Source organism: Nelumbo lutea, chromosome 8, assembly GCF_056320005.1.
Source record: "Nelumbo lutea isolate HS-2025 chromosome 8, American lotus-T2T, whole genome shotgun sequence".
NCBI lineage: Eukaryota > Viridiplantae > Streptophyta > Magnoliopsida > Proteales > Nelumbonaceae > Nelumbo > Nelumbo lutea.
The window spans coordinates 50,885,568-50,899,603 of NC_142691.1; the positions used below are offsets into that span (position 1 = coordinate 50,885,568).

The 14,036-nt window shown below is 41.9% G+C and overlaps 1 pseudogene across 1 annotated transcript in view; it reads right to left on the minus strand.

The window, feature by feature from the left end:
• The window catches only part of LOC148844129 (putative LRR receptor-like serine/threonine-protein kinase At4g37250), a 28,749-nt pseudogene that overhangs the window by 4,056 nt on the left and 10,657 nt on the right, over positions 1-14,036 (minus strand). Inside the window, exons 3-4 of the transcript XR_016103701.1 lie at positions 11,988-13,735; positions 11,763-11,859 (exon numbers count right to left, since the gene is read on the minus strand). The product of XR_016103701.1 is annotated as a putative LRR receptor-like serine/threonine-protein kinase At4g37250 (transcript). The remainder of the gene's footprint in view (positions 1-11,762; positions 11,860-11,987; positions 13,736-14,036) is intronic.

The window sequence follows — 14,036 nt, forward strand, 5'->3', positions numbered from 1 at the left end:
ATTTTAAGTTTTTTGTTAATTTTTTTAAATAAATAGCTTTGGCCCGATACACGGTTCGACCTAGCCCAAGGCTCGACCCACGGGCCAGCCCGACCTGTGGCACATCATAGGCCCACATGGGCTTGAGCCGTGGGTCGTGCCAGGCTGACCCACAAATTTTTCATCGGGGAGAGCGACATAGCCTGTGATGGCCCGCGGGCCAACACGTTTGTGAGGGATGCCCACGGGCCTTGACGTGTCGGCCCACTTTACACCTCTAGGCGGAAGCGCAGAGGTTGAGGTAGAGCCCAGGGTGGATTCGAGCCGAGCCGAGTCGAATACTTGATAAGCTAGAGTTCGAGTTCAATTCGAACTAGAAACTTGAGTTCGAGTTCGGCTTGGTTTGAGCTCGCTACAAGTTAATTTTTTTTGAAAAATAAAAATATTTTTTTATTTTATACACAAAAAAGTTAAGAATTATAAAAATTATTTATTATTATACATATAAAAAATGTTTTTTTTTTATATACAAAAAAATAAGAATTATAAAAAGTATTTACTATTATATATAAAAAATAAAAATATTATATATAAAATATTTTTATATAAAATAAAAAATTATTTATTATATATATTTATATGTATATGTATGTGTGCATGTATATATGTATGTATATAATAAAAAAAATATTTATTTATTATATTAGGCTTGCAAGCCTCCTTGACGCAGCGTGGAAGCAATGAGAACCGGAGCTAGCTATGCAAGCATCGAGCGCTTGCTAGCACCTAGCGAATAACACCGATTTCTCTAGGAGAGAGAAAAGGTGGCGAAAACTCAAAGAAGAGAACTCAAGAAAATCTGAAAATCTAAAGTATGAATTGATGAATAACTTTGGGAAAATAGCAGTATTTATAATACATTTGGAAATTGTAAAAGAAATAGGAAATAATAAATAGGATAGATCTAAACATCTAATTTGATAGGATCGAACTCTCCTTGGTTTGATCTCCTCCGTCCGATCTCCCTAGGTGCATGGATCTTGGATTATCTTGCTAATCTTGATGCTTCTTGGAGTCTTTCTTGATAATCTTGGAAGAGTCTTGCATTATCTTGCTAATCTTGGAAGAGTCTTGCTAATCCTGGATTCTTTGATCCCTTACTTATCTTGAATTCTTGGATCTTAGTTAACTTATCCTTATCCTAGGAGCTACCGCCCCTAGGGATGAGATGGGCCTTGTGATGGTCCTCCATCATTCTCCCCCACTTGGAGAGAACTCGACCCTGAGTCGTGACTAGGGTAGGCGAGTGTTATTTCCGGCAGGTACAGATGAAGGTCAGCAACGTTGAAGGTCCTGAACATACCCATATGATCTGGTAAATCTACTACATAGGCATTGTCATTAATCTTCTTCACGATCTTATATGGACCATACTTCCAAGGCTTCAACTTGTTGTAAGTACCTATGGGAATCCTTTCCTTCCTTAAGAAGACCATAACCTCATCACCTACATCAAACACTTGAGGTCGGCGGTGCTTGTCTGCGGCCATCTTGTACTTGGCGTTGGATTGCTCTAGCTTCTGTTTCACGGCTTCTTGGACGGACTGGATTTGTTCTGCCATCTGTTCTATTGAGATATTTGCGCTGGGTACTCTGGGTAGCTTCACTAAGTCCAGTGCATGGTTAGGGACCTTCATGTATACGATGGAGAATGGGGATTTGCCTGTAGAACTGTGCACTGCATTGTTATAGGCAAACTCAGCCTAGGCAATGGCGAAGTCCCACTGTTTTGGCCTTTCCCAGCATATGCTGCGGATTAAATTCCCTAAGGTCCGGTTTACCACTTCTGTTTGTCCATCTGTCTGCGGATGGGCTGTACTGCTGAAATTAAGTGATGAATCAAACATCCTCCATAGGGTCATCCAAAAGTGACTGAGGAACCGTGTGTCATGATCTGAAGTGATGGTCTTGGGTACCCCATGTAAGCAAACAATCTCCTTGAAAAATAATTTGCCTGTTGCGGATGCATCTGCTGTTTTCTTGCATGGGAGGAAGTGAGCAATTTTTGAGAATCTATCAACCACCATGAAGACGGAGTCCATGTTCCTCTGGGTCTTTGGCAAGCCTAGCACAAAACCCATGGACAAGTCTTCCCATATAGCAGTAGGAACGGGTAGGGGCATGTAGAGACCTATGTTCTAGGTTTATCCCTTAGTTGTCTGACAAACATAGCACCTGCTTACGATGGTAGATACATCCCTTCTTAATTTCGACCAGTAATATCGCCCCTTAACGGCTTCCACTGTTTTATCCCTTCCCATGTGTCTTGCTAATCCACCCCCATGCAAATCCCTGATGATCTTTTCGCGGAGGGAGGTGCAAGGGATACACAACTGTTCCCCTTTCATAAGGAATCCATCATGAATAAAGAAGTCATCTGCTGGCTGGTTAGTCACACATTTCTCCCATACCTGTTGGAAGTCTCCATCCTGGGCATATAAGTCCCTTAGGCACTCAAAACCCACAATCTCAACGCTGAGGGTCTTGATGAGAGCTACACACCTTCTAAGTGCATCAGCCACTTTATTTTGCTATCCTGTCTTATACACAATTTTATATGGGAACTTGTCTAGGAAAGCAGACCATCTGGCATGTAAATCACTTCTTAATTGCCTTTGCCCACTAAGATATTTTAGGGCTTGATGGTTAGTGTAAAGAACAAATTCTTTTGCAATCAAATAGTGTTCCCATGTTTTCAGGGCTCTAACCACAACATAAAACTCCTTGTTGTAAGTAGACCACTTTCTCCTGGCTTCACATAATTTTTCACTAAAGAAAGCAATGGATCTTTTCTCTTGGGACAATACAACCCCTATGCCAACTCCACTGGCGTCACATTCAACTTCAAATAACTTATTAAAATCTGGCAAAGCAAGAACAAGAGCAGTACATAACTTTTCTTTTATTAGAGCAAAACTTTGCTCTTATTCTTCTCCCCATTGAAATTTCCCCTTTTTCAAGCATTCAGTAATGGGAGCTATGATACTAATAAAATTCTTAATAAAACGCCTATAGAAAGTTGCCAACCCATTAAATCGCCTAACATCTGTGACAGTGGATGGGGTCGGCCACTCCCTAATGGCTTTCACCCTTTCCTCATCTACTTTCACACCATCATTGCTTATAATAAATCCCAGGAATAATAAATTATCATTCATAAAGATGCAATTCTTCAAATTAGTATATAATTTATTTTCCCTCAATGTTTTCAGGACCTCCCTAATATGTCCCATATGCTCAGTGATAGATTTGTTGTATATCAAAATATCATCAAAATAGACTACCACAAATTTACCAATGAAGGGGTGCAATACTTGGTTCATCAGCCTTATGAAAGTGCTGGGTGCGTTGGTTAGTCCAAAGGGCATGACTAACCACTCGAACAAGGCATCTCTAGTCTTGAAGGCTGTCTTCCATTCATCTCCGAGACGGATCCTGATTTGATGATATCCACTCCTGAGATCTATTTTTGATAAAACTACATCTCTGCTTAATTGGTCCAGCATGTCGTCTAGCCTAGGAATGTGAAATTTGTACCCAATGGTGATCTTGTTAATGGCCTTACTGTCGACACACATTCTCCAACTGCCATCCTTCTTAGGTGTTAATAAGGCAGGTATTGCACAAGGACTCATGCTGTTTTGAATGTGTCACTTTTTCAATAATTCTTCTACCTTTTCCCGTAAGATTTCATTCTCCTTAGGACTCATCCTATAATTTGGGAGGTTAGGTAGACTAGCACCTGAAACAAAATCAATATGGTGTTGTATATCTCTCATGGGAGGGGATTCATTTGATAACTCCTCTGGAACTACATCATTAAATTCATCCAGTAGTCCCTGTATTTCAGCTGAAATTGTATTTTCATCATTAACATCTTCTCCTTTTACTACTAACAAATGTATCTCATGAGTATCCTTACATTCTTTAACAAATTCAGCATGATGATGGGTGATGGTAAGGAAATTCTTTTCATGTGCCTTTGGAATATTTGTAATACTTTTTTCTACTATGGATAACAAAGTATAACGTGTACCTTCCTTTTCAAGTTGGTAGGTATTCTTCCTACCCATGTGCCTTGCATCTGTATCAAATTGCCAAGGCCTCCCTATCAAAATATGGCAAGCATCCATATCTACAATATCACAATATGCTTCATCATGGTACTTACCAATTGAAAAAGGTACATTGCAGCGTTCTTCCACTCGTACGCTGCCTCCTTCCTTAATCCACCCAATTGTGTATGGGTTGGGATGTTTTTCAGGAATCAGCTGTAATTGTTGGATGACATCCCTGCAAATAATATTTTCCTGACTACCACTATCAATAATTAAATTAAATAATTTTTCCTTGACAGTACATCTGGTACGAAATAATCTGTGCTTTTGAGAAGTATCCTTATTTTTTTGGGACAACATTAATTTTCTTACCACACAAGTATACTCCTCATGTTCATATGGACCCTCTTCATCCTCCCCATCAGGCCCACAATATACTTCTTCCTCAATACCTTCTTCCTCCTCCCTTTCTATCATGTTAACTGCCTTTCTCCTAGGACAGTCACTGGATCTATGTCCCATCTCATTGCATTTAAAACATTTAATAGGAGCAGGTCTTGCTTAAGGGTTACTGGGTTTAGGAGGGTTGGAAGGATTACCTCGACTATGTCCTCCTGTAGTAGCCTTACCGGCGTTACTTGTGCTGGTCGGGTGAGAAGGTTGTACTGCTGGGACTGATTTGTTCCTGTCGACAGTTGTCGGTCTGTTGTTGCTCCCGCTGTACCAGCGGTAATTATCACTGCACGCCTTGTCTTGGAACATTAATTCTGCTTTCAAGGCTAGGTTCATTGCTTCTTGCACACTAAGAACCATTTGTACACCAATTTTGTCTCTCATGGACGGTCTCAAACCACTTAGATAACGGGCTGCCTGCTGGTTATCACTTTCAGATAATTGGTTTCTTTCAACTAATCTCAAAAATTCAGATGTATATTCGTTAACACTACAAGAACCCTGCGCACACCTCTGATAAGATTCAAACATATATTGTTCATAGTTAGGAGGTAAAAATCTACATTTGATTAATTGTTTCATGCACCTCCAGGTTCGAACAGGACCCCTTCCTTCTCTCATCTGGGTCTCTCTCATCCGTTCCCACCAAACAGATGCGCCTCCCTTTAATCGGAAAGCTACTAATTTTACCCTTCATTCCTCTGGTATTTCCATATAATCAAAGAACCTATCGACTTTTGTGATCCAATCCAAAAGCCCCTCTATACCAAGATCTCCACTAAAAGTAGGAATATCTACGTTGAGTTTAAATTCATCATTATTCCTACGAGGATTGAAATTACCTTGAGTGTGCCAATTTCTACCGTTTCTGTCGTTGCTGGGAAGAACTGGAGCACCACCAAATTCAAAATCATCATCACTGTCGTCGTCAAGAACTGGTCGTCGAGACGCAGTAGCGACGGGTGGTCTGTCATGGTCGTCTCCTTCGATCTGCTGTGGATTTTCCCGGTTCCGTGGGACAACTTCCTGTAACAAGGTTTGCAGTTATTCAGTCACCTCTGCCAATTGCCGTTTGATGTTACGTGTGGCTGTACGCTGCTCTTCGATTGCTCTCCAAACAGCTGGGAACCCCTGATCTTCGTCACGGGGTGGGTTGCGACTACTACCATCTTGGTTGGCCATCTGACTGAGCGAACTCCCTGCTCTGATACCACTTGACGCAGTGTGGAAGCAATGAGAACCTGAGCTGGCTATGCAAGCACCGGGCGCTCGCTAGCACCTAGCGAATAACACCGATTTCTCTAGGAGAGAGAAAAGGTGGCGAAAACTCAAGAAAATCTGAAAATCTGAAGTATGAATTGATGAATAACTTTGGAAAAATAGCAGTATTTATAATACATTTGGAAATTGTAAAAGAACTAGGAAATAATAACTAGGATAGATCTAAACATCTAATTTGATGGGATTGAATTCTCCTTGGTTTGATCTCCTCCGTCCGATCTCCCTAGGTGCATGGATCTTGGATTATCTTGCTAATCTTGATGCTTCTTGGAGTCTTTCTTGATAATCTTGGAAGAGTCTTGCTAATCCTGGATTCTTGGATCCCTTGCTTATCTTGAATTCTTGGATCTTAGTTAACTTATCCTTATCCTAAGAGCTGCCGCCCCTAGGGATGAGATGGGCCTTGTGATGGGCCTCCATCACTCCTGAACCAGCTTTATTGTGCTTAAACTTGACTTGATTAACAAACGATTTTATATATCAGACTTGAGCTCGGCTCAAATCTTGATTTAACTTTTCACTAGACAAACTCAAATAACTCATGGAAAACTTGGCTCGTAGCCAACCATAGGCAGAGGGTTATGTTCGAATATAACAAAGACTAAAATGGTAATTTCCTAACTTATGTTAATCTGTTTTTCGTCAAGTTAGTGTCATGGGATTCACTCGTGAACTCCTTGCCACTTCATTACTACATCAATATTAGACCCAATTTTATGAGACCTGATTAGAAGTTTATAGTCAAAAATTGTGAACCTGATTAGAAGTTTATAGTCAAGAACATTCTTTAGATGGATAGATGGATATACATATTTACATTTATAAAAAACCATGTACAAGGAAGGATATAAATATTTGTTTCTGTGCGGAAAAATGTTTCCAAATTGGGTCAACTAGAGAGCTTCCTACAAGATCAAACCAACTTTTGTCATCTTTGGCTGATCTATACCATCCATCAGATAGAAACCTACTGCACAAGCAAAATATTCAATCATGTAGTCCACATCAGTCCTTACTTGTGTAAATATTTTCCTTAAAAAAGGATTTTGGGATGTCATTGGGTTGGGGTTACTATAGGTGTAAATCGGGCTGGGCCGCCCGACACGATTTTGGACCGGCCCTGTCTGGCACGACACGAAGGCCCACAGGCCATGCCAGGCTCGGTATGAAGGTCCATGCCATATTGGGCCGGGGGTTTGAGGTCTATGGGCAACTTTGGGAAAATCGTAATGATAGGGTTTTTAACAACAGAAACGTGGCTCCTAGTATTATTGAGAGAGCAAGAAATTCTTGGGAGGAGATCCAAATTAGTGAGGAAAGGGATGTGATGGATGAGAGGAGAAGAGAAATTATTCCTATTAGGTGGTCAAATCCTAGATTTGACGTCATTAAAGTCAACTTTGATGCCTCTTGTATTAATGAAAACTGTTCGATAGCTTGTATAGCCAGAGACAATATGGGCAGAATATTGGACTTCATGGCTTATAAATTAGGTATTTCAACTATCAATGCGGCAGAGGCATGGGCTGCATGGGAAGCCCACAATGTTGTTCTTAATTTCTCTATCAGGTCCATTATCATTGATGGTGATTCTAAGCTTGTGACCGACTATTTGAAAAGTACTATCAACCCCCCGTGGAGAGTGAAGCCAATTATTGATGGTTGCAGGTTGTTGTTTGAGAGGGTTCAAGAAATTGTGGACTACTAGCATTTATTCAAAGAGGAGAATATGACTGCATATTGGCTTGCTAATCATGTGAATTCAAATGAAGTCTGGAATAGTTCTATTCCTAAGGATTTATTTGATATTTGCTGTTGTGATTTTTGGGGACAAGTTTCCCCTCGTTCTATAGCCCCCTTTTGGTTTTATAAAAAAAAATCTCTTAAACTATCTTAATGAAATTCACAAGCTGTATTTAGATATTCTAAGTACCTTTGCTGTTTCTAAAAATTGACATTGCCCTAAGAAATGAAATATCAAATTTGTTCTCCATTATTTCTCAAATTTTAAAATAAAACCCATCTGATGAATAATGAATAGTTCCGATGATTATGCTTAATCCCTTTATCCGGTGAACTATGTGTTTTGTTGCCGGAAGACGGTGAAGACCATGCTGTTCCCCTACCCCCAAACGGTGAACTGATCCCTTGGCAGCAGCTCCTTCTCCCCGTTTTTGTTTTTTTTTTCTTCTTCCTCTCCCTCTCTTTCCCTCTTCCTGCTACTCCATCTCTTTGGGTTCCTCTCAACCTGCGGCTAGTGTGGTTCCGATGCTTCCTCAACAACCCATCTATCGTCCGGGTACTGGTTTAGATACTTTTTTTTTTTTTGTTGCTTTTATATTAACACCCGGTTCTCGTTTGAGTTGTAGAGTTGTAGACTTAGGTCGCCGTTGGAGGATATCTTCCCCTGTTTCACGCTACAAAATGGATCCCCACCAGCTCCGAAATCCGTCGAGAGAGAGAGAACTGGGATTCAACCTCGTCGCCTCTGGATTCCATCGCTATTAAAACCAATAATCCGCTCCGGCATCCATTGAGAGTGAGAAAGAGAGAGAGAGCAGCTACAATTCAACCTCGTCGCAGGTTAATTCAAATGAACAAAGCGCTGAAGTCAAGGAGCATCATCACCATCGCCTGCAACGGTTGCATTTTCAAAACGTATGCATTAATCAGCCATCAGTAGATGCTTTTGTTATAGACTTGAAAATCCTTTTAAAGTCCAAACGCAAACGATATGAATTTGAAAATTAATTCAATCTTGTTTCCCCTATCCAAATTTTGACGTATAGTAAAGTCTTCAAATCTCACACTACACTGCCCCCCTCACCGATAAGTGACATCATCTTCTATCCCCTGCATAATGAACCACACAATTGAAATGGTAACCGCAACAAGAGACATCTTGCTGACCCTATCAAAAATTATTCAGATTTTCATTAGATTAAGGCGGAGTCGAAACGGGAAAGATTGGACAGACGTCTTGCTGACCTCTGTAATTCATCTTTTACTGAATTCTTGTAGCTAGGTATAACCACTCCAGAACCCTATAATTCATCTCTGGGGAACCACTTTCCCAGCGGTATAACCAAAAGAGGGCTGCCGGCGGTGATGATGCTGCCGCAAAGAGTTAGTGTGGCAGTGATAATGCAAGAGAAGGGATAGAGAAAGATGTGAAAATCTTTGTGGAGAATTCTGTTGTTTGCATTATGCAGCATTACATAGTATATACAATAGGAGATTCAGTTGTGGGAAATTACCGCTGGCCACGCCAAATAAATCTAGAGACCTCCTAATTACGGCAAGAGAACTCCTAAATACATTCCTAAAACCACGCTTTCCAATACTCCCCCTCAAATCGGCGCATGAAGATTTCGAATGCCCAATTTGCCAAGGAAATATGCGAATTTCTCTTTTCCAAGTGCCTTCGTCAAGACGTCAGCCAACTGTTCTGTGGTCCGAACATGGTGAGTAACAATGTTCCCATGCCGTATCTCATCCTGAACAAAATGACAATCGACTTCAATATGCTTCGTTCTCTCGTGAAACACTGGATTTGTAGCTATATGTAGAGCTGCCTGATTATCACAATACAATTGCGCAGGTTCATTATGCGCCACTCCCAAGGACAACAAAAGTTTCTTTATCCACTTCAACTCACAGCTTGTCGCAGCCATCGAACGATATTCTGCTTCTGCAAAGGAGCGCAACATAATGTGTTGTTTTTTCGTTTTCCAAGAAACCGGTGACTATCCCAATAGGACAAAATACCAAGTCAACGAACGTCGCGTTAACGGGCAGCTTGCCCAATCAGAGTCGCAATAAGCATACAAACGCAGATCGCTATCGAAACGCAATAATATACCTTGTCCAGGATATCCTTTCATATATCGCACTACACGTAGAGCTGCCTCCCAATGTTCTTGCCGTGGATTCTGTATGAACTGGACCAGGATATGAACACAATAACACAGCTCAGGTCGTGTGATGGTTAAGTATACCAACCATCCTACTAGTCTTCGATACTGATTCGGATTGTCCATTAGAGCGCCTTTGGTCAGCGCAAGATGATGATTCTGTTCAATGGGCATGGATGCTGGTTTGGCTCCCAATAGTCCACATTTCGAGATAATGTCCAGGGTATACTTCCGTTGAGATAAAAATATTCCCTCAAGACCACGAGCTACTTCAATACCTAGAAAATATTTGAGTGGACCCAGATCTTTCATATGGAAGCATCGACTGAGATTCTCTTTGAATTTCATAATGGCTATAGTATCATTTCCCCCAACAATCAAATCATCAACATATATCAGCACGTGCAAACGAACATTATGTTTGCAATAAGTGAACAAAGAGTAGTCAGAATATGATTGAACAAGCCCAAACTGTATTAAGGCCGCTGTTAATTTCGAGAACCAACATCTGGGAGCTTGACATAATCCATAGAGAGATTTTTTCAGTTTGCACACATTTGTTCGATCCTTAGATGCGAAACCTGGCAACAACTGCATGTATACCTCCTCATCCAAATCCCAATGTAAGAATGCATTATGTACATCCATCTGATGCAATTTCTAGTTCTTAGCGGCTGTCACAACCAAGAAAGTGCGGACTGTTGTCATTTTGGCCACAAGAGCGAAAGTCTCATTGTAATCTAACCCCTCAACCTATCTATTCCCGAGAATAACTAGGCATGCCTTATGCCCTTCAACCGTCCCATTTGAATTATATTTGATCTTATAAACCCATTTACTCCCTATTGCCTTTTTCTCGGGAGGTAGAGTTTTCAATGTCCAAGTACCATTATCCTCTAGAGCCTGGATTTCCTTCCTCATAGATTCTCTCCATTTCTCACTTTTCATAGCCTCAGGAAAGCTGGTGGGCTCGGCTCCTATAGTGATTGCAGCTAAGAAGGCTTGATGCTTAGCAGAGAAGTTAGTGCATGTCACTCCCCCTGTTTTTATTTCCTCTGTGGCTGTGAAAAACATCATCATCAACCATAGTATCAGCTGGTGCAATGGTTGGGCCAGGGTTGTCTTCTAGAGTTGCTTTTAGATTAGCGGCATATGGAAATACATTCTCATGGAAGACTACATCACGGGAGACAAAATACTCGCCTCTTTCAACATCATATACACGCCAACCTTTCTTTCCGTAGGGATAACCTACAAAAACACACTTCCTACTCCTCTCGCCAAACTTATCCTTGTCTCGAGGACTCCAATGAGCATAGCAGAGATAGCCAAATACTCTCATTTGCTCGTATTGAGGTGGCATCCCGAATAGTACCTCATATGGAGTATTCCCGCCAAGTATAGAAGAAGGTGTCCTGTTTATCAATTCTCCGACGGTTAAGGCACACTCCCCCCAAAAACCAATGGGCAAGCCTACTTGAAATCTCAATGCTCTCGCAACATTCAAGATATGCCTGTGTTTTCTCTCCACTTGACCGTTTTGTTGCGATGTCCCAACACACGAAGTTTGATGTAGAATGCCATGAGTCTCAAAGTATGATTTCAAGCTTTTAAATTCTGTTCCATTATCACTTCGGACAGTCCTGACTTGCTTGCCAAACTAACGTTCTGCCATGGCACAAAATTTCTCAATAATATGTACTACTTCACTTTTTTCCAGTAACAAGTAAACCCACATAGCACGAGAATAATCATCAACAATGGTTAGAAAGTAAACTGCACCACAAGAGGCAGGTACTTTATAGGCGCCCCATGTATCACAATGAATTAGAGAGAAACAATCATCAGCTTTATGTTTACTTTTAGGAAAGATTTCCTGTGTTTGTTTTGCTCTGTAACAAACATCACATGGCTTATCTCCTTTAGTTCTATTTAATTTATCTACTTTAGGAAGAAAAGATAATATATGTTTTGACATGCCCTAATCTACGATGCCATAACTCCCATTCATCCATACCTCTTGTTCTATTCGCCCGAACCGATGCTGCTCCTCTAAAATGATAGACCCCATCAGACTGCTCACCCACTCCAATCAGAATCCTTGAGGTTTGGTCCTGTATCACACATAGCTTGTCAGTAAAAGTGATAGTACAATTTATCGCTTGCAATAATTTTGCTACAGAAATAAGGGTGCAGTTCATTCTTGGTACAAAAAGCATATGATGTAAATAGATATTTTCACCCAAATGTAAGGTCCCTTCCTTCACTGTAGTGGTTTGCTTCCCATTGGAAAGTCCCATTGGACATGATGTAATATTCCATACATCCATCAATAAATCAATTTCTCTAGTCATATGGTGCGATGCCCTGGAATCAATTATCCAATCAGTAGAGTTTTTCTTACTAGAGAGCTTTCCATTAGTCCTGGTTTTGTAAGCATCAAGCATGCTTACAAGAGTCTTCCATTGCTCGTCATTAAGCCCGTTTAGTCTGGTCTTGTCTCCGTCAGTTACGACTGCATTAGAAGCCACCTCACGCTCTGCCGATGACTAAGCAGCATGAGTTTTTGCAGAACCTCGGTCACGTCCGCCAGAGAGTCCACCCCCTTTTCCTCGACTTGCTCCATACCCGGTCGATGTATCGCGAGGTCTGTTTCCCCACTATTCTGACTTGAACTCTCACCGTTCCTTCTTCCGTTGTTGGCAGCCATAGTAATCGATCAACAAGACTTATCAGCAATAATATCCAGACGACAACAGATGTGGCAGCACGTGGTCTAGATATACCTCATGTCACACAAAAATAGAAAACACAGCCATGGGTGTCCAAGAGGGTCTATTGAGACTCCTATCACACCCATCGTAGAGCAACTTCTCCACGTGTATGAATCAGAGATGGCACCCGAAGCCTGCAAAGAGAATGCAAGGCAGCATCCACGAGCGAATCCTGTAATTTCCGACAAGCATATTTTGGTGACGAGTGTCGTTCACCGTAGCAATCAAAAGACGGAAAGCAAACCCGTTGCCGCCGATAGCAATCCTGTTTCCGCTGATAGCAAACCTGTTGCCGCCGATAGCGAACTTGTTGCCGCCTATAGCGAACCTGTTGCCGCCTATAGCAATCCTGTTACTGCTGATAGCAAACCTGTTGCCGCCAATGGCGAACCCGTCACCGCCAAGGTTGCTGCTTCGTCGCTAGCAGAGAAGAAGCAGCCTCAACAGAAAGCGCAGCAGGCTTCATCAAGTTCCCTTCGAAGCCTCTTCCACCTGCCGAATCTGTGAGAGCAGAGAGAGGCAAGGGAGGAAGAGGCGGCCGTGTGTGGGCTAGGAAGTAGATGAGCAGAGAGAGGGCAGTACGGGAACGGCCGTGCCAATGGTTACCGCCCGGAACAGGAAGACGTTCACCACCGCCCTTCTGGGTTGGGTTCGATCGCCGTGCCAATGGTTACCACCCGGAGGTCGCCGCTGCACTCGATTTTGGAACCTCTGATCGCAGCCGCCATCTCAACAAGGAAGATGAGCAAACGCTGGTTTGATCCGGTTGGATTTTTCCCTGAATTCGATCGCCGGAACAGGGGTGTTGTTTCTTATCTTCTTGCTTCAAACTGACATGGTGTTCGGTGCTTCCAATCAGGAATCTTGAAGAGGTAAAAACGGAGGGTAGATGGGATGGTTGCCGCCGCCTCTGCTGGATGTCCAAAAATAGAAGGCGATCAACAGTTTCAGACGAACGGAACTCAGAATGGAACCTCTGTAGAAGAAGAAGAAGTTCGAAGAACTCTGCAGAGTTCTTGTCTGATCTGCGAAAAATGGAACTCAGAACGGAACCGCCGTTGCAGCCTTGGGACGAAGGCGAATATCGGAACTCTGCGGAAGACGAAGTGCCGAACTGGATCTGGAGTGCAAAGTCTGTCCTTTGCCGGTGCCGAGCAACGTCGCTGTCGCCACTGATCTCCAGAGGTCTTAGAACACAGACCTCTCGCTCCCGTTTCTGTTGTTTGCATCGTACATATATACAATAAGAGATTCAGTTGTAGTTGTAGTGGGAAATTACCGCTGGCCAGGCCAAATAAATCTAGAGACCTCCTAATTACGGCAAGAGACCTCCTAATTACATTCCTAAAACCACACTTCCCAATAAAAGAATGAGGGGAGAGAAAAAATGGGATGAACAATTTAACGGGGTAAAAGGGGCATTTTATTCATTCTGTTACGATTTAATGGTGATGACAATTATCAAAAACAGTAGGGTTGGTTTAGAACAAAAGTTAATTAAATAGTAAGGGTATAAT